General features: G+C 37.4%; 1 pseudogene; it reads right to left on the bottom strand.

Moving 5' to 3' along the window:
• Positions 1–14,585: 14,585 nt before the first annotated feature.
• On the bottom strand, positions 14,586–21,010 carry LOC104222573 (zeatin O-glucosyltransferase-like; annotated as a pseudogene).
• Between the last annotated feature and the right edge of the window lie 1,403 nt (positions 21,011–22,413).

Here is a 22,413-nt window from a genome sequence, read left to right on the forward strand (position 1 = left end):
TGAGAAGGTTTTTAAATTTTGCTATTTGATGAATATATTCAGCTTCTTTACTCTGAAAGTGCGAAGTGCCTTTATATATAGGTGAAATAGATGCAGTTATGAGGATTTTAATTAGATCTAATGCATGAATCCGACGTGGTTAATGGCGCATGCACAACATGTACTGTGGCTAAAAAAGATTATTAAAAAGCTTAACATCTCTTATCAGACAAGTACTGCAAAGCATACTACTACTATTACTTAAAGCAGTCACATTCACTTTCCTTTGTTCTTCTCTCAGTAAAATCAAAAGGTGGTTGAGTTTTAAACAAAAATATTTTTAACAGGTGTTAGTTACACGTTGGCTAGCCTGTGCATTGAAGCAGTATTATTATTATTATTATTATTATTATTATTATTATTATTATTATTATTATTATTATTATTATTATTATTATTATTATTATTATTATTATTATTGTCACACCTCCTTTTTCCTACACCCCGGAAGGGTATAAGGGAGTTTTTTCCAACTTAAAGTGACAATCGAAACGGGATTATTTATTTATTAAATTCAGAGTCGCCACTTGGGATAATTTTATGGTGTCTCAAGTCACCGATTCAAATCCCGACTCGAGGAAAAGATTGACTCTGTACTACAGTCCGTGAACACAGAAATCCGGGTAAGGAATTCTATTAACCCGGAAGAAGGTGTTAGGCATTCCCGAGTCCCGTGGTTCTAGCACGGTCGCTCAACTATTATATTTGGCCTATTATCTGATTTTAATACACTGTTAAACCATGTGCATTTTAACATTAAAACCGCTTTTATTTATTTTTTAGGAAGATTGCAACGTTATTAAAAACACGTCTTGAACCTCGTCACATAAATGCACCCGCGGTCCTTGACATATTTTATCAACATTGTTGAGATTTGGATTTAGGTCACATAAATGCGCACCCGAGTTTAGGAAGGTAAATTATTAAATAGCGCGCCTAAAACAACTACGCACTTTCAAGTTTGCAAGGGTCATGAAAAATTCAACTAAATGGCGCACTTTGATTTCTAAGGATTTAAATTTAATTAAATGAGGGTTGTGCGTTATGGAGATTAATTGTAAAAAAAAAACGGTTTAGCTTCTCCCAATTATTAATTGGATCAATTGCATTGCTAAATTACTAGAGATACCTGCAACTTATCAAATTGTCGGCAATCTTGAATTGGTTCAACACTGGGCCTATTTTAAAGAAGCACGTTTAGCCTCTTTCTTTTAAAAAAAAGACATTAACAACCAAAGCTACCACATTAACAACCAAGACCCATCAATGTTTGATCAATTTCAATCCAATTTAATTCATAAACAATTCACCATCCCCTTCAATTCTTAATTCCCCATCAAACACAACAAACTTTAATTGATTGGATTGTTTCAAAATGAAACCAAACTTGGTAAAGTATCTGAATATAAATGGAAAATATTTGCTTGATGATTAGAAAACCCATAAAGAACTACAGTATTAAAAAAAAGGAATGAAAAATCACTAAAAGAACACCAATCCAGTCCATATCTAAAAACTTTCTCAAGTTGCAATTCCGATACAACAATCCAGTCATAAAGGAATATATATTCCCATTTTTTTTTATTAAAAGCACCAATCAACAAGTGCGAATATTCGGAATGTCTTTTCTGTCGACCACAAAAGTAGTGAAAATAGCTTCTTCTTTTTCGTTGATAAAATCAGATATGTTTGGAGAACTTTTCAGACCACAACATAAAAAAATTTAAAAATATAAAAAATAGTTAGGTTCTCACAGTTGTTTTCTTAAACTCTTCCAAAACAAAAATCGAGAGGACTAAAATAGAGTTCAACTTTGAGAAAAATGGTATATAGACATGCGAAGTTCGGAATCAAAGTAACACAAATTTCAACTTGATGAACCAAAGTAATATGTACATGAGGCAACTTCTTCAAAAATTTACACATTAAAGAAAAAAGAAGAAAGAACCTTATGTAGAAAACTTTGCCGAGATCCACGGGCCTCCAAAATCGCCGAAAAATCTCAAAAAAAAAAGAACGAAGAAGAAACTGAGCAGATCAGCAGCACGGCAGCAAACAGCAGCAGCCGATCCTCAAGCTCAACAACTTCCGAAAATCTTAATCGACAACCTCAAGAAGAACGACTCAACTCGAAAAAGAACCATGACCAAAACGACAAACAACGATGGATTTGAATCTGAACTAACCTCTCTCTCTCTCGTCAATCTCGACTATATGTTACTGTATGTTTGTTGATGTCGATGGGTGAGAGGAAGAGGAGGAAAGAGTTCGAGTCTTTTAGGGTCATTTGCGGCTGGATTTACCGCAGCTTTGCTCTGTTTTTTTGGAGAGAGATGAAGTTTAGGTGTGTAGAAGATGATGAAAATGGCTATCTATGGGGTGTTCTCTGTTCTTAGGCGTCAATGTGTATTCCCATTTTCAGAAACGGCGGATTCAATATTTTTTAGGTCCCCCCTTTTTTAGGTGCTAGATACTATTATATAGGGGTAGCGATTAGGTTAGGGGTATGGGCCTAGGAATTACGGGCTTGGGAATTATGGGTTAGGTCCAGAATTAGTCCTAAAAATGGGTTGCTCGAGCTCAAGTTTTATTCTTTCCCCGCAAACGAGATTAACATACGACCTCATTTATTAATTAGTCATACTTAAGTAAAATAACTGTTAAAATAAGATTGACTGTTAGAATAAACCTTTTTTTGGTATTTTTCAAGATTAAAAATGACTACAAAACATTAATGAAACTATTTTTTGTAGTTTTCATTTTCTTCTAATAAAATAAAGTAAAAGAGTCAAAATTAGTTGAAATAGTGATATTAGGCCTAGATTAAATATTTACGTGCTAAAATATGAAAAATCTTGGGGAGGGTCAAAAATCACATGTCTACAGCTGCCCCTCTTTGACTGGAAACGCGAAGAGTTTTCAGACAAAGAATGACTAGACATGTTTTTTGACCCGACCCTTATTTAAGGAGACCAAAAGAAAGGAGAATGTGACCGAGCCCTGGTATTTGAGTTGCCTACATATCCTTGGCTATAAAGGAATCAGGCCACTTGTAGTTCAGAAGTGAATGAGGTGATGGAGTGCCGAGGTGGAGAGCCGGTCGAGGTGCCGTTCCACTGAGGTTCCGGTCCGCGGTCCCGTTATTACATTAAAATCAAAAATAAAAAAGACTAACTAATCCTATCAGCTACGAGTTACAAGATTCCTATCTATGAGTCTTCTGAAGCTTGATCTTGAGTCTTGGTTGGTTCTTCATGCGGACTCTGATCTGAATCTTGATGCTTGTTAGCCGCAGGTGTTGATTCAATCTTCTTTAACTTTTCAAACCAAGATGGGACATGCAGAGCTTGTGACCTCATCCCTGTCTTGAGCAACTCACATCTTTCATTAATTTCTGCATTTGGATTCACTTCTTGTCTTTCTTTTTGTTTTCTTTTTTGTTCTTTTCTGGATTGTGACTAACTTGTGTTGATCATCTTGGACTGCTGACTCGCATTCTTGACGCGAGCTTCTTTTGTTGCTGACCTGTATTGCATTCTGAATTGAATTCTCTTATTTTCCAGGCGGGCGCTTGATTGCTGAACTTGAACCGTCTTCTCTTGTTACTTGACATTGTTTTCCCTTGCACCTTGAACCATTTTCCTTTGAAACTTGAACTGTCTTCCTTCGAAACTGTTTTCCCTTGAAACTTGAACTGTCTTCCTTCGAAACTATTTTCCCTTGAAACTCGAGTTGTCTTCCTTCGAAACTGTTTTCCATTGAAACTTGAGTTGTCTTCCCTTGTTCTCCAGGTGGGCGCCTGATTACAACAAAGCAGACAAAACAAAAGAAATTTTTTTGCCCCAGTTTGTACTAGGAAGATTTGTGAGTTGCTAGCAAAATTGTAAACCACTTGTACTATTGATGCAATGATGAGAGTAAACTAAAGAATAGACTAGGAAAACTATAAACTAAGCTTGACTAAAGTAAAAACTAACCCTTTTCTCCAGGCGAGGCCCCCTGATTTCAGGAAAACTAAACATTGATAATCATAAGAAAACTAAAAAAAAATGACCCCCCTTTTTTTTCAAATTCAGACTTCCTTTTTTTCAAAATATCCTAGGAGAAAATTCGTCAGACTAGGTTTTCTATCTTAGGAGAAAGATTCATCAGACTAAGACGTTAATCCTAGGAGAAAATTCATCAAACTAGGTCCTTTTTCTTTTTTTTTTTGTTTTTGTTATTTTTTTTTGGTATCTTAGGAGAAAGATTCATCCGACTAAGACGTTTATCCTAGGAGAAAATTTAATAGACTAAGATTTTGATCCTAGGAGAAAATTCATCAGATTAGGTTTTACCTTAGGAGAAAATTCATCAGACTAAAATTTCTATCCTAGGAGAAAGTTCATCAGACTAGGTTTTCTATCTTAGGATAAAAATTCATCAGACTAAGATTTTGATCCTAGGAGAAGATTCATCAGACTAGGTTTCCTATCTTAGGAGAAAATTCATCAGACTAGGTCTTCTATCTTAGGAGAAAGATTCATTAGACTAAGATTTTGATCCTAGGAGAAAGTTCATCAGACTAGGTCTTCTATCTTAGGAGAAAGATTCATCAGACTAAGATTTTGATCCTAGGAGAAAATTCATCAGACTAGGTCTTCTATCTTAGGAGAAAAAAAATCATCAGACTAAGATTTTTATCCTAGGAGAAAATTCATCCGACTAGGTTTTCTTATCTTTGGGAGAAAGATTCATCAGACTAAGATTTTTATCCTAGCAGAAAGTTCATCAGACCAGGTCTTCTATCTTAGGAGAAAGATTCATCATACTAAGATTTTGATCCTAGGAGAAAATTTATCAGACTAGGTCTCTATCTTAGGAGAAAGATTCATCAGACTAAGATTTCTTTCCTAGGAGAAAGTTCATCAGACTAGGTTCTCTATCTTAGGAGAAATATTCATCAGACTAAGATTTCTATTCTAGGAGAAAATTCATCAAACTAGGACTTTTTATCCTAGGAGGAAAAATGTAAAGATCAATGGCAAGATTTTATGCACAATAACAAGACAAACAAAGGAAAAGATTTGAGAAACTTCCCTTTGTAGTCTCTTCTCTTCTTTTCTTTTCCTTCTCTTTTTTTTTCTTTTTTTTTCTTTTCTTTTTCTACTTTTTTTCTTTTTTTTTTGAACCACTTTCCTTGCACTGCTTTGTTCCTGTTTTACACAAAGAAAAAATGGTCAATTTTGAAAATGGTGGTCGGTTTGTGGCCTTGAGTCTTGGGCAGCTTGGCTTCTGCTCAATCAGCGTGAGTCGGTCTCAAAAAACTTTTGTTCTGCACCAACTCTGATTGTTTCACACCAGTACCATTTGTATTTGCAGCTCAAACAACCTTATCTCAATTGGAGATCTTTGCTTAGGTGACCTTTCTGATATCTTGAATGATTTCCTGCTTTTGAGCAATTTGTCTGTCAGAGAGAATCATCAGTTATCTTTGCTTGCACCAAGTAGGCTGACAAGAGTCTTTAGGGGGAGCCTTTGCATGAATCCTCAAGGCATGTTGACAGTAACAACTGAGTGTGCTGGCCAAATTTGCTTTATGCAATTGAAAAGCTGGTAGCAGATTTTGAAATCTTTTCTTGCTTGTTTTGACAAGGACCGACTCGGAGTGAAGGACACAATGATGCAAAGAAACAAGTATTAACAAGAAAAGCCCCTGTCGGAAGGACAGAAAGAAGAGTTCTTTTTTCTCTTTTTTTCCTTTTTTTTCAATAACTAGTCTTAATGATCATGACATGCATTTTAGACTTAACGACCGATTTACCAAACTGATCCAATCTTCCCTTTTACCATTCTTATGACCTTTGAAGTCGGGCTTGTTTATGCCAATTCTTCGCATCAGCTTCACGACTCACTTTCGCCAACAAGTCTCTCTCATTTATTTCTTTCTGCTTACCGTCGCCCTACAGTGCCCGTGAAGGTTTTCACTAGTAAGACTCTCTCATTTTCCTTATTTTTCTTTTCTTTTACTTTCTTGTGCGAGCAACTTGGCAGTGTTCTATGTCGCATGACAACAGTTGCTCATTGCATGCTTCTCTTGGCATTCTTGAAGGCATATCGGGAGGTCTTTATTTGGAAGGTTTTTGGATAGGGTTGGAAAGAAAGGTCGGCATGAAGGCTCAAAGTAAACTCAAAATGAGGGATTATGGACTTACAACTCTTGAAACCGACTCTTTTACAAGTGAAATAAAAATCTCTATCCCAGTTTCAGCTATTGGGTATTTTTTTTGGATTTTTTTTTTTTGAATTCTTATTTGGTTGGACCGAACCATGAGGCTGCCTATGTATCCTTATTTTTAAGGAATCAGGTCGAACGTAGTTCAAACATCTGACCTAACTAATTTATTTTTTTATTTTTCTTTCTGTTGATTTTTCTTTTCTTTTCTTTTTTTTCTTTCTTTTTTTCTTTTTGTTTTCAAAACAAGTTGCCCAACTTCTATATTTTTAATGGTATAGACCTTTGAAAAATCTTTTCTTTTTTTTTTCACTTAAACTTTCTAAGAATTGCCCCAGTTTGTACTCTTGGGACATGGATTTTTTTCCCCTTTTTTTCTCTAAACTTGATTCCAAAAGAGGGTAGTCAAAGAAATAACACAGGCTCAAAAGGGGTAGAAAATGGATATAAAGTGTTTGGGTAGCAAAAAAAGGGCCTCCCAACCTCGAGAACGTCAAACATGGTATCTTTTTGCGATCACAATATTGACGAACATGTCTGTCTTCTTGGTGTGTCGTGGTCACACGACACTTTTCATCCCTTAATGTCAAACTTTCCAATAAAGTTCAATTGATTAAATATCCTCAAGCCCGATCTTCACAATGATTTGAAGGTGAATTTTACTCGACCTTAGTTCCAAAGTACTTCAACTCTTTATTCATCCTCAAAAGTGTTTTTTTTCTTTTTTTATTTTGTTATCCAATTCCAAATTAAATCAGTTTCTAAGATCTGGCCAAAATTTCTGCATGCATGTCATGTCATTAGAACTGGCAAGAAAAGACATAGAAATAGAATGACACAAAAGGACAAACTGTATTGAATAAGGATGGAAGGGTTTGACAACTAAACAAGCAACCTAAAATCCGAGTACAACCCTAAAATAACCTGTCTAATGAAAATAGCAACAGAACAGACAGACAAGACTCACACAAACAGAATGGAGGGACAAAAGGGTTTGACTCAATAAAATAAATAAAATTTGGATCACAACCCTGAAATAACCCCAGATAATAGAAAAAACATCAAAACAAGCTACCAAGAATCTTTCCTATTGAGGAGGGAATGACTTTTCAATTGCTAGGCTTGACATTTAGCCGCAAATTTGCTCATCAGAATCACCATGGCCTTCTCCAATTTCAAAATCATTAACTTCAGTTAGCAAGTTCTCGAGAGGATTCTCATACTCCATGTCACCAGGCATCATCCCCACAAAGTGTACATCATTATGTGCAGGTAAAGGATTCTGCACGATATTCTGGGTGTCACTATCTTGGATCACAATCAGGTTTTCCTGGATCATCCTTTCTATTTCTCTTTTCAAATCCCGATAGCTTTCAACATTGTGCCCCTGGGCATTGGAATGGTATTCACACCTTTTAGAAGGGTCAAATTGCACGGGGGTCCATATGATTTGGAGGAATAGGTGCAATCATGTCATACTGCTTTAATTTCTCAAACAAGCTTGCATAGGACTTTCTTATTGGTGTAAAATTATCTTTCAGCCTTTGTTTCCTTCTATACCCCTGGCTTGGATGTGGGTTATAGGGCATTTGAAAATTTTGTGGAGGCTGGTGGAGATTTTGCGGTGCTGGTGCTCGCCTTCTGGGGTGTCTTGGTGGCAGGGCAACATACTAAGGTGCAGCAACAGAGTATTGAGGGTTCTAAAGTGGATAATAATAGTATTCAGGCGCATCATGGGAAACCTGATGAGGTTGCTCATACCTTCGAGATGCTCTTCTAGGACCTCTTCTCGACCCTGATGTCATCATGATTTCTTCGTGCTTCTCATTCGTGCCATTGAAATTATCAAATTCAACCTGGACAGCCTGAGTTGTGGCTTTAAGAACTGCTTGACTTATAATTTTGCCTGTCTTAAGACCATTCTCTACCATTTCTCCCATTTTGATTGCTTCCGAGAAGGATTTGCCCACTGCGGACATCATGTTTTGAAAATAATCTGGCTCTTGAGAGTGAAGGAAGACAGTGATTAGCTCGTGGTCGTCCATAGGTGGCTTAACTCTAGCTGCTTGCTCTCTCTCCATTTAATGGCATGTTCCCTGAAACTTTCAGTTGGTTTCTTCTTCAAGTTTGAAAGGGAATTGCGGTCTGCGGCAATGTCAATGTTGTATTGGAACTGTTTGACAAAGGCCTGTGCCATGTCATCCCAGACATACCAGCAAGACGTGTCTTGATCCATAAACCATTCGGAGGCTACTCCCGTAAGGCTTTCCCCAAAATAAGTCATCAACAATTCTTCATTTCTTCCCACAGCTCTCAGTTGATTGCAATACCTTTTCAGGTGGGCTATAGGATCTCCATGTCCATCATACTTTTCAAATTTGGGAGTCTTGAAACCAGGCGGCAAGTGGACATCGGGGAACATACATAGATCTTTGAAGGCAACACTCTTTTGACCTGCCAACCCTTGCATGTTTTTCAACCATTGTTCTAAGCTTTTCACTCTTTGGGTCATTTCTTCATGTACCATCTTTCGGGCAGGCTTCTCAATGTTTGCAGGAAGATCAAACGAGTACGAGTGGTACTCAGGAGAGTGGTACTGCTCTTGTTGTGTAGCAAATTGTGACTCATGACGAGGCTGTCCTTGACCACTGACTCATGCTTGACACATTTTGGTCATTTGTTGTTTTAGTATTCTATTTTTCTCAAACATAGTAGACTCTTGTTGAACCCTCTGACCCTGAGTCTCTTGAGCACTTGTAACAACTTCGATGTCAGTTATCATTTTTCCTTGAATCTTGTGTTTCTAGCTTACCACAAACCGACCACCTCAACTTTCTTCACAATTCAAAACAAAATATGTTAGAATGGACTCAGTCGGTCCTTATTATTATCAACATTTTTTCATTTTTTTCATATCTTTTTAATGGTGATCGAATCTGATGTGGATTGCCTACGTATCATGTGGAAACATGAATCAGATCTTGCGTAGTTCGGGAAGATCAGGAATAAAGTAAATAAACCAACTTTTTTTTGGATTTTGAACTTTTCGAAAGAAAGACATATAAAGAAGAAAGAAAATATTTTTTGGATTTTGATTTTTATTCAGCATTTTTGCAAAGAAAGACTTCTAAAGAAGAAAGATTTTTTTTTCCTTTTTTTTGAATTTCGACTTTTATTATTTATTTTTTTGGAATTTCGATAGAAAAACTTCTAAAGAAGAAGAAATATATTTTTGTATTTATGGATTTTTATTCTGAAGTTAGGAAAGAAGTACTTCTAAAGAAAGAGAAAGTATTTTTGAATCTTGAATTTTCTTTTCAATTTTTGAAAGAAGAATGAAAATATTTTTGTATTTTTTGATTTTGAGAAGAAACTAAAAGAAAATATTTTTTGTATTTTTAAAAGTTGGGGTCTCAAAGAAAAACCTTTCTAAAGAAGGAAGTAAAAGAATTTTTTTTGGATTTTTGAAAATTGGGGTCCCAAAAAAAAAAGACTTTTCCAGAGAGGAAGTAAAGGAAAATATTTTTGGATTTTTTGAAAATTATGGGTCGGAACCGATGAGGTTTGCCTACGTATCTCACATCCGGTGAGAATCAGACTCGCGTAGTTCGCCCAGTTTTGACGGAACAGGAAAACATGACACTTGAAAATTTTGGCTCGTTTTGAAATGACCTTTTTTCCCAGAATTTTGGCAAATTTTCAGATTTTCTAAATACTTACCTCTCACTTTTTGTTTCTTTTTCTTCTTTCTTCTCTTTTTTGATTTTCTTTATTTTTTTTTTCATTTTCTTTCCCTATTCTAGAAGCCAGTCAACATGCAAGCCGAAATAGACAGATACGCGAGTAGCATGTAAGATGCATCAAGATGGTCTTTTGATTTTTGGGTACACTTGTCCTAGACAGACCCAACCCCTGTGTTGAGTCTCTAAAGTCAAATGCATATGATGCAAACAAACGTTCCTACTAGGGATCCGGCATGAGGCTGAGTTATTCTAAGTATAAAACCTGGGTGTATTGTTCTAGACCTGGCTTGCCCGAGCGGACAACTCGAGCCGAGGGGGAGGCTGCGTACCGGTAACCAAAAGATTATTCGGCTTTGCAACTTGTCCGAATCTCGTTCTATTTGGGATATGACACTAACAGAAAGAAGCCACGACCAGCGTGCACTCCTTAGGAAAGAGAAGAGAGGGGTTTCGTAGCAGTTTATATACAGTTCAAATAATATCAAAGCGGTAAAAAGCAACGTTTAGCACATTAGGCCCAAACATCTAATAAAATCAGATAATACATATAGCCAAATATAATAATTATTCTAAGCTCGAATTCTTGAACCCTGAACCAAAGATCATGGGTTCTTAGTCCCCAGCAGAGTCGCTAGAGCTGTCACACCTCCTTTTTCCTACACCCCGGAAGGGTATAAGGGAGTTTTTTCCAACTTAAAGTGACAATCGAAACGGGATTATTTATTTATTAAATTCAGAGTCGCCACTTGGGATAATTTTATGGTGTCTCAAGTCACCGATTCAAATCCCGACTCGAGGAAAAGATTGACTCTGTACTACAGTCCGTGAACACAGAAATCCGGGTAAGGAATTCTATTAATCCGGATGAAGGTGTTAGGCATTCCCGAGTCCCGTGGATCTAGCACGGTCGCTCAACTATTATATTTGGCCTTTTATCAGATTTTAATACACTGTTAAACCATGTGCATTTTAACATTAAAACCGTTTTTATTTATTTTTTAGGAAGATTGCAACGTTATTAAAAACACGTCTTGAACCTCGTCACATAAATGCACCCGCGGTCCTTGACATATTTTATCAACATTGTTGAGATTTGGATTTAGGTCACATAAATGCTCACCCGAGTTTAGGAAGGTAAATTATTAAATAGCGCGCCTAAAGCAACTACGCATTTTCAAGTTTGCAAGGGTCATGAAAAATCCAACTAAATGGCACGCTTTGATTTCTAAGGATTTAAATTTAATTAAATGAGGGTCGTGCGTTATGGAGATTAATTGTAAAAAAACGGTTTAGCTTCTCCCAATTATTAATTGGATCAATTGCATTGCTAAATTACTAGAGATACCTGCAACTTATCAAATTGTCGGCAATCTTGAAATGGTTCAACACTGGGCCTATTTTAAAGAAGCACGTTTAGCCTCTTTCTTTAAAAAAAAAAGACATTAACAACCAAAGCTACCACATTAACAACCAAGACCCATCAATGTTTGATCAATTTCAATCTAATCTAATTCATAAACAATTCACCATCCCCTTCAATTCTTAATTCCCCATCAAACACAACAAACTTTAATTGATTGGATTGTTTCAAAATGAAACCAAACTTGGTAAAGTATCTGAATATAAATGGAAAATATTTGCGTGATGATTAGAAAATCCATAAAGAACTACAATATTAAAAAAAAGAATGAAAAATCACTAAAAGAACACAAATCCAATCCATATCTAAAAACTTTCTCAAGTTGCAATTCCGATACAACAATCCAGTCATAAAGGAATATATATTCCCATTTTTTTATTAAAAGCACCAATCAACAAGTGCGAATATTCGGAATGTCTTTTCTGTCGACCACAAAAGTAGTGAAAATAGCTTCTTCTTTTCCGTTGATAAAATCAGATATGTTTGGAGAACTCTTCAGACCACAACATAAAAAATTTTTAAAATATAAAAAATAGTTAGGTTCTCACAGTTGTTTTCTTAAACTCTTCCAAAACAAAAATCGAGAGGACTAAAATAGAGTTCAACTTTGAGAAAAATGGTATATAGACATGCGAAGTTCGGAATCAAAGTAACACAAATTTCAACTTGACGAACCAAAGTAATATGTACATGAGGCAACTTCATCAAAAATTTACACATTAAAGAAAAAAGAAGACAGAACCTTATGCAGAAAACTTTGCCGAGATCCACGGGCCTCTAAACTCGCCGAAAAATCTCAAAAAAAAAAGAACGAAGAAGAAACTGAGCAGATCAGCAGCACGGCAGCAAACAGCAGCAACCGATCCTCAAGCTCAACAGCTTCCGAAAATCTTAATCGACAACCTCAAGAAGAACGACTCAACTCGAAAAAGAACCAATCCAAAACGACAAACAGCGATGGATTTGAATCTGAACTGACCTCTCTCTCTCGTCAATCTCGACTATATGTTACTGTATGTTTGTTGATGTCGATGGGTGAGAGGAAGAGGAGGAAAGAGTTCGAGTCTTTTAGGGTCATTTGCGACTGGATTTACCGCAGCTTTTGCTCTGTTTTTTGGAGAGAGATGAAGTTTAGGTGTGTAGAAGATGATGAAAACGGCTATCTATGGGGTGTTCTCTGTTCTTAGGCGTCAATGTGTATCCCCATTTTCAGAAACGGCGGATTCAATATTTTTTAGGTTCCCCCTTTTTTAGATGCTAGATACTATTATATAGGGGTAGCGATTAGGTTAGGGGTATGGGCCTAGGAATTACGGGATTGGGAATTATGGGTTTGGTCCAGAATTAGTCCTAAAAATGGGTTGCTCGAGCCCGAGTTTTATTCTTTCCCCGCAAACGAGATTAACATACGACCTCATTTATTAATTAGTCATACTTAAGTAAAATAACTGTTAAAATAAGATTGACTGTTAGAATAAACCTTTTTTTTGGTATTTTTCAAGATTAAAAATGACTACAAAACATTAATGGAACTATTTTTTGTAGTTTTCATTTTCTTCTAATAAAATAAAGTAAAAGAGTCAAAATTATAGGCCTAGATTAAATATTTACGTACTAAAATATAAAAAATCTTGGGGAGGGTCAAAAATCACATGTCTACAATTATTATCGTACTTAGTACCATTATCTTTAGAAAATTCTATCCTGGAAAAAAATACTAAGTATTATTCAGAGTATTGTGTGTGTTCTTGCTCCAGTTTTTGATAAGACATCTGTGCCTCATTTAGCTGTTGTCACCAATTATTTGCTTTTTGATCTTTAAGACACTAACTTAGTTTTACCGAATTATCTCAAGATATATAACAAGTGATAATGCTCTAATTTACCACAAAAAAGAACATAAAGCATTGGAACGGTATATTGTATAACTCGTCCTTTTCCTCTAAATGGTACTTACAATCTTTTTTCAACGACATGAATTTGATTGAAGATAACGATTGGCGAGAGGAGATCCACAAAATCTCTTTACTAATCACAAACCACTAATTCTTCCATTTTTTTGGCTCTCTCTGTCTCTTCCTTTCTCTTTTATTTTGGTTGTTTTTTTATTAACTCAACTAATAATATAGTTCTGACTTATAAACCACTTAAGTGGTGGAAGTCATGTTGTAACTTGATTTTGCTCACCTGAAGTATATATCTTCTGAGACACGTGTTTATCCCTTAAACTGTTGCTAGTGGATGTATATATATACATATGGAATGGCGTAGATAAATATTTTTCTGGCTAAGTTTTTGTTTCTATGTGGGAATATCGCCAGCTTCTGTGATTATTTAGCCTTTAAACAGGAATTTGATTATATTTTTTTTCGGTTTAACCATCTGGAACCTATTTGGTACCTACTGGCCAGACTGATCCCCATTTGCGCCGCTTAGGTCTATTGAAGGGGTACCACATTTTCAGGGATCACAAGCGAGACCTCTGATTAATGATGGAGAGACTCAGAGATCACATATATAACAATAAACTTCACTATGAAATCCCCAGCATGTAATTTCCCAATTCCACAGATTGACCCATCTCGACCTCTTGTTGTTTCACTATGTTGCTCGGCCAGTTTGCTTCTTTATCGCTCCAGTCGCAACAGAGCAAATTTCTAATTCAAATCCAGAGTCTCATGAAAGTTTATTCATGTTTTAAAAGAAAACTACACAGAGTACTTGAGCTCTTCCTTATTTGTCTATTTGCAAAAGTGTTAAGTACACTTAAAAAGATTGTCTATACCTACCAACATGAGAAGTCTAGAAAAATATCAAATACAAGGTTACAGAATCAAAGATAAGCTCCAAAGTCCTCGAAGAACATACTGTACCATCCAGGTACTAGCAAAAAGTTCTTGAAAGGCAACTTCCAATATATTTCTATCTCTGGTCAAATAAAATAGTTGCTAGTAAAGGAGGACCTCCACTTCTATATTTGCAAATACAAAGAACACATAAAGGAAAAATTCTTCTCCTTCAACATACATATATCACGGTGCGCATAGAGGGGGGCCAGGAGGGTGGACACTAAATCCACTCAGATAGTGATAGCGCATCGATGCATGGTTGTACCACTTATGCAAACTAGATGGCATGGTTCAACCAATTCAATACAGAAGAGAAAAAGTTATCGAGTAATGTGAGCTATAAAAGAATCCATCTCCACGCGGTTAACTCCACCATCTATCACTGATTGCTTGACAGCCTCACTTAGTTCTGATGCTCTCTTCCTCATCTCATCTCCCTCAGGTGAATCCATCAAATTTCGCACGGCATTTTCAACTATTTCTGATGTAACCAATTCATCTTGACGTGTCCAATGCCTCACAGTAAGGCCAATTTTCAGAAACTTAGTTACTAGCTGAGAATTCCTTGGCTGGTCAGAATGCATTGGCCAGGCTGCTATAGGAACTCCCATGGAAATACTTTCCATGCACGAATTCCACCCGCAATGACTCATAAAACCACCTGTGGACGGATGTGCCAAAATTTCCAACTGAGGTGCCCAATCTCTTACAAGAATTCCTCTTCCTTTTATTCTCTCTTCATAACCTTCAGGCATCTGAGCTCTCCTTTCTTCACCTGCAAAAACATCTCCTTTGTCGGCATCTCTGATAACCCAAATGAACTTTTGCAGGCTTTTCTCTAACCCAATGGCGAGTTGTTCGATTTCTTCATTCGACAATGAAGTAGATGTTCCAAAAGACACATATATCACTGAGTCTGGTTCTTGTTTGTCAAGCCAATCCAAGGTTTGGTGACGTTTATCTGAGTCTTTCTTCTGCTCAGTTAGTAACAATGGATTGAATGGACCAATAGACCATAGGTTTAAGCCATCCTTTTCTTGGGCTACTAAATCAAGGTATAAACCTTCTATTACTCTCGATGAATTGTAAAGTTCTCCATATTGCGGAAGCCAAATGTATATAGTGTGAATAAGTCACAACTACTATACCAAAAATTATGACAGCCACCAAATAATAAATAAGACAATAAAGCAACAATAAAGGGAACACCAGAATTTACGAGGTTCGGCTAATTTTGCCTACTCCTCGGACACAACCAATATTTTATTTCACTCCAAAATACAAGTGAAATAATACTAAAGAGAGAAGATACAAATGCCTTAAACAGATGAGAAGGCAAATGAGAGGTGTGTTTCAATCCTAAACATTAAGCCTTCTTTTATAGGGGGAAAATCCCCCCAACCCTTCTCTTCCCACCGATGTGGGATAAAAAGTTTTGCCAAATTCAACAAATCTCCACCTTGGCAAAATTCCACATCTTCAATTTTCTCTCAATAACAAATTTTGATTGTGTCTTCATCTTCAATCTTCAGTTTTCAACAATGTTGATCAAATCCAAACAATGTTGAAACTTGACCGCAGTCACCACCTTTGTCAGCATATCAGCAGGATTCTCCGTAGTATGAATTTTCTTCACTGTGACTCCACCTTCTTCTATGATTTCTCGTACGAAATGATACCGAACATCAATGTGCTTCGTCCTTGCATGATAAACTTGGTTCTTCGCTAATTGAATAGCACTTTGACTATCACAAAAAATTGTGATACCTTTTTGTTCAACACCAAGCTCCTTTAGCAATCCTTGAAGCCAAACTGCCTCTTTCACAGCCTCTGTAATAGCCATGTACTCTGCCTCTGTTGTAGACAAAGCAACTGTTGACTGCAAAGTAGACTTCCAACTAACTGGTGCCTTTGCAAAAGTAAACACATAACCAGTAGTTGATCTTCGTTTGTCCAGATCACCCGCAAAATCTGAGTCACAATATCCAACTACAGACTGATTGTCTTCCTGCTCAAAAACTAACCCGACATCTACAGTATTATGAATATACCGTAGAATCCACTTCACAGCTTGCCAATGCTCCTTCCCTGGATTGTGCATATATCTGCTAATAACTCCAACAGCTTGTGAAATGTCAGGCCTTGTGCAAACCATTGCATACATCAAGCTACCAACAGCATTTGCGTATGGTACCTTTGACATATACTCTCGTTCAGCTTCATCCATTGGCGACATAATAGTACTTAGCTTAAAATGGGAAGCAAGTGGAGTACTAACTGGCTTAGTCTTGTCATCTATGCCAAAACGTTGAAGTACTCTCTTCAAATATTCCTTTTGAGATAAACAGAGTTTCTTTGAACGTCTATCTCTAATTATCTTCATGCCAAGAATTTTCTTTGCCTCACCCAAATCCTTCATCTCGAACTCCTTCTTCAGTTGAATCTTCAACTTATCAATTTCTTCCGAATTCTTGGAAGCTATCAACATATCATCAACGTATAGGAGAAGATATACAAAGGAACCATCTTTAAGCTTGCGCAAATACACACAATGATCGTATTTGCTTCTCTTGTATCCTTGCCGCAACATAAACTCGTCAAATCGCTTGTACCATTGTCTAGAAGATTGTTTCAATCCGTACAACGATTTTTCAAGTTTGCATACCATATTTTCTTTTCCAGCAACTTTGAATCCTTCTGGCTGAGTCATGTAGATTTCCTCCTCCAAGTTTCCATGTAAAAACGCAGTTTTTACATCCATCTGAACTAGTTCCAAATCCAATTGTGCTACCAAAGCCAACATAATTCTAACGGAGAAATGTTTTACAACTGGAGAAAACACTTCATTGTAATCAATTCCCTCCTTTTGAGCATATCCTTTGGCCACCAATCTTGCTTTGTAGCGAACATCTACTTGGTTAGGAAATCCTTCCTTCTTTGCAAATACCCATTTGCACCCAATTGCTTTCTTTCCCTTCGGGAGATTGGCCAATCTCCATGTATGATTCTGATGAAGGGACTGTATTTCATCATTCATGGCAATCCTCCACTTATCTTCTTCTGAACTTTGGACAGCGTCTTTATAAGTAGTAGGAACATCATCAGCTACAATTGAGGTTGCACAAGCAACCGTCTCTATGAGACGAACAAGGTTTCGTTATTGTTCTTTTTGGCCTGCTGGTTGCTATTGATTCAAGTTGTTGTTGAGGTTCCTGAGTTGGAATCTCCTCTACTGGCTCTCCTTCCAGAGGGTAATCTTCATTTGTTTCCTCCTCTGCTTCTTGTGTAGGAAAAATAAATTTTCCCTCAAACTCCACCTGCTTAGAAGCACCTTTATTTTGTTTGGTGTCTTCTGTTACCTTATTTACCATAGCAGATTCATCAAAGGTAACATCTCTGCTGAATATTACTTTCTTTGTCATAGGACACCATAAGCGATATCCTTTGACTCCAGAAGTAATTCCCATAAAAATAGCCTTCTTTGCCCTTGGATCCAATTTTGACTCCGTCACATGATAATATGCAGTTGAGCCAAACACGTGCAAAGAGTTATAATCTACAGCAGGTTTTCCATACCATTTTTCAAATGGTGTCTTGCCATCAATAGCAGCAGATGGTAGACGATTAATGAGGTGGCATGCATATGTAATTGCCTCAGCCCAAAATTCTTTGCCCAAGCCAGCATTGGACAACATACACCGTACCTTCTCCAGCAAGGTCCGGTTCATACGTTCTGCCACTCCATTCTGTTGTGGTGTATGTCTAACAGTGAAGTGTCGGACGATGCCATCATTTTCACAGACCTTATTGAAATGATCATTTTTGTATTCACCTCCATTGTCTGTGCGAATACACTTGATCCTCCTGCCTGTTTGATTCTCCACCATCGTCTTCCATTTGAGAAAAATTCCCAGCACTTCATCTTTGTTTTTCATTGTATACACCCACACTCTTCGAGAAAAATCATCAACAAAGGTTACAAAATAGTGCTTCCCACCCAATGAAGGTGTTTTGGAAGGACCCCAAACATCAGAGTGTACATAATCCAAAATGCCTTTAGTATTATGGATCGTTGTACCAAATTTAACCCTTGTCTGTTTCCCTTTGACACAATGCTCACAAAACTCCAAGTTGCAAGCCTTTACTCCTTTTAACAATCCTTGATCTGATAGAGTTTTCAAGGATTTTCCTCCAGCATGTCCCAAGCGCATGTGCCATAGCTTGGTTGCTTCTGCCTCTTTGTCGTCACTGGATGTCACTGTCGCTGTCCCAATAACTGTACTGCCACGATAGCGGTACATATTATTATTCTTCCGATTAGCCTTCATTACCACTAGTGCACCGGAGCATACTCTCATCACTCCATTTTCTGCAATGATTTTGAACCCTTTTGATTCTAGGGCTCCCACAGAGATGAGATTCTTCTTCAAATCCGGTACATATCGAACATCTGTTAATGTTCTGATCATTCCATCATGGTTCCTTAATCGTATTGAACCAATGCCATATGAGGTAAGAGGGCTGTTATCCGCTGTGTGGACGACTCCATATTCTCCTTCTTGAAATTCCACGAACCAGTCCATGTTGGGACACATATGATAGCTACAAGCCGAGTCCATCAACCATATGTCTGATGATGTTGATGACTCTGTTGTAACTAATGAGAAGTCTGAATCATCACAATCAGCTACATTTGAATCCATAATGGCCTTTCCATTGTTATGTTTGGCCTTATTCTTCAACTTCGGACAGTCTTTCTTCCAGTGCCCTTTTTCTCGACAAAAGGCACATTCATCTTTGCTGGGTCTGGATCTTGACTTGGATCTTCCCTTCTTTGTCCTCGTTTGACTTTGAGGACGACCCCTCACAAATAGTGCTTCTCCTTCTCCGCCCTTCTGTTTTTCTCGCTTTCTTTGTTCATAGCTGTACAAAGCCGAACAAACTTCTCTGAGAGAAACTTCGTCATTTCCATGGAGTAGAGTAGTTTCAAGGTGCTCGTACTCATCAGGAAGTGACGCCAACAACATCAAGGCCAAGTCACCATCATCATAAGTTGTATCCATATTTTGCAAATCTGTGACCAACTTATTGAAACTGGTGATATGTTCATTCATCGTGGTACCAGGAACATAGGTGAAGTGAAACAGTCTCTTCTTCATGTACAATTTATTTTGACTGTTTTTCTTCAAAAATTTATCCTCCAGTGCTTTCCATAATCTACTTGCAGAAGTTTCCTTTGTGTATGGATATTTCTGCTCTCTAGCAAGGTAGGATCGAATGGTACCGCAAGCAACACGATTGATAATTCTCCAATCTTCTTCTCCAATAGCATCTGGTCTCTTTTCTTCAATAGCAAGATCTAGCCCTTGTTGAAAAAGGACATCTAGAACCTCGCCTTGCCACATCCCAAAATGTCCGGACCCGTCAAATATTTCTACCGCAAATTTCGCATTTGACACAATTCTTGTCATAAGCGAAGATGCCAATGATGACGTATTGTTGACACTTGATGTAGATTCTTCTTGTTTATTGTCTCCCATCTTTGACACAAATATTATTTAATAGCTGACGACACAAATCAAGATTATTTCCTTTCTGGTGTGGAAGATCAGACTAAGCTGCAACCACAGAGCATACTAAGACAGAATCTTGACACAGTTACCAAGATAAATCTTTTCTGATGTGGAAGATCAGACTATGCTGCAACCACAGAGCATACTAAGACAGTACCTTGGCTCTGATACCAATTGTTGCGGAAGCCAAATGTATATAGTGTGAATAAGTCACAACTACTATACCAAAAATTATGACAGCCACCAAATAATAAATAAGACAATAAAACAACAATAAAGGGAACACCAAAATTTACGAGGTTCGGCTAATTTTGCCTACTCCTCGGACACAACCAATATTTTATTTCACTCCAAAATACAATTGAAATAATACTAAAGAGAGAAGATACAAATGCCTTAAACAGATGAGAAGGCAAATAAGAGGTGTGTTTAAATCCTAAACATTAAGCCTTCTTTTATAGGGGAAAAATCCCCCCAACCCTTCTCTTCCCACCGACGTGGGACAAAACGTTTTGTCAAATTCAACACTCCAGAGCTGATTTTCCCCATAAGGGACTCTTGTTTCCTCCATAATTCCCATAACTCTGGAGTAGCGCCGCCGTTTTCGACAGATGGAATGTCTTCATATACTTCAGTTCCTGCTAGCAAAGGCTTTCCTTTGATTTCCCAGATCAATGAAAAGCTGAGATACTATTAAACTGGTAGCACTCAGCATTTGGAATTGCTGGCACATCCTCTACTACCCAAGTCATCATAGAATCATAAATAACAATCACTCGCCGATAATTTGCACCTAAGAGTTGGCGTGCAAGAGAGCACACTGGCTCCCGAAGATGTATTGCTGCATAAAATGAAGGGATTAATTGGTTAGGAAACTTATGAGGAGCATTAGGATTTGGAGGGGGATTTTCAAAAGGTGGTGTAGGGAATTCATGAAAATGTAGGTTTTTAGTTGTGAGAGGGTCAAAACCATGGACACGAAACTTAGCCTGGAGAATATGAGTGGTTGCTCCAACATAGTGTACCGGGATATTATACGAGGAGATAAGCCTAGAGAGGTGAAGAAGCTGGTTGAGATGACCTTGTGCTGAAAGTGGCACCATAATCACAGCCACTTGTGCATCTTGAACACCATTTTGTTCATGGCTTTTTGTGTGGTAGTTCTCAGCCATTGGGAAGGTATAGAATTTTGCAGTTGTATGAGTATTTGCAGCTTCTGAAGTTTCTCGAATAATATGTAGGTGATAACATACATGCTTTTATAAGGATTATGTCTAATGAATGTATCCAATGACTAGTACTGGCTGGCACAGCGGGCTGCTAAAATTATATCCACATAGTTTCACTTCTCTTATTTGACAAGTTGATGCAAAGTATACTACTTAATTAATGCAGTCACAATCAGTTTCCTTTGTTTGTTTGTTTTTGGTTTTTTTTTTTTTTTTTTTTGCCTTAATAAAACCTCCAACAAGTGGTTATACAAAAGGTATAATCTCAATTCTCTATGCTATGAATTTGTGTAGAAACACAGTGTTGTATGTTCACCATTCAAATATGTCATATATATTAAGCCAGCTTCTTAATTTTCTGTTTGAGAACCCTTTCGCTAAAGGAGACTGAAGAGTCAAGGTTGAATTAATTTCAAACTTTTTCCACATGTTGTAGGGCAGGGTCTTCACAATAGGTATCATTAAGAATATAAATATGTTATTTACGACTGCTCCTATATTCTAGAGTCAAATCTTTCCTATTAATCATTGTAAAAAATAAATATATTATTTACAAGCCTGAACACTAAAGCAGTATCATTATTATTTTGTGTTCCTCATTACCACTATCTTCTATACAACAACAACAACAACGACCCAGTATAATCCCACAAGTGGGATCTGGGGAGGGTAATATATACGCAGACCTTACCCCTACCCCGAAGGGTAGAGAGGCTGTTTCCAGGAGACCCTCGGCTCAAAAAAGCAATAGGAGATGATATATTAGTACCATAAAAATGCGTAATAAAAATAACAACAATATATAAGAGATATGAAATATGAAATACAGGATACGAAATACGAAATACGAAATAGATGGCTGGTATAGTACAACTAGAAGGTACAGCCCTGCATCAATAGACGACCAATGACATTCCTAGTCTAACTCCTAACTAGATAGTCTCCCTCTATTGTGCTGTAGAAATATTCACACTCTCCCCTAACCTACAACCTTAATGCTCGACCTCCATAATTCCCTATCAAGGGCCATGTCCTCAGTAATCCTAAGTCGCGCCATGTCCTGTCTGATCACCTCTCCCCAATACTTCTTAGGTCTCCCTCTACCTCTCCGCGTGCCCACTACAGCCAGTCGCTCACACCTCCTCACCGGTGCATCAGTGCTCCTCCTCTGAATGTGCCCGAACCATCTGAGTCTTACTTCCCGCATCTTGTCCTCCATGGGGGCCACACCCACCTTCTCTCGAATATCTGCATTCCTAATCTTATCCATCCTTGTAATGCCCGCACATCCACCTCAACATCCTCATCTCTGCTACTTTCATCTTCTGGGTGTGTGAGTTCTTTAC

Source organism: Nicotiana sylvestris, chromosome 12 (genome assembly GCF_000393655.2).
Source record: "Nicotiana sylvestris chromosome 12, ASM39365v2, whole genome shotgun sequence".
In the NCBI taxonomy this organism is placed as follows: Eukaryota; Viridiplantae; Streptophyta; class Magnoliopsida; order Solanales; family Solanaceae; genus Nicotiana; species Nicotiana sylvestris.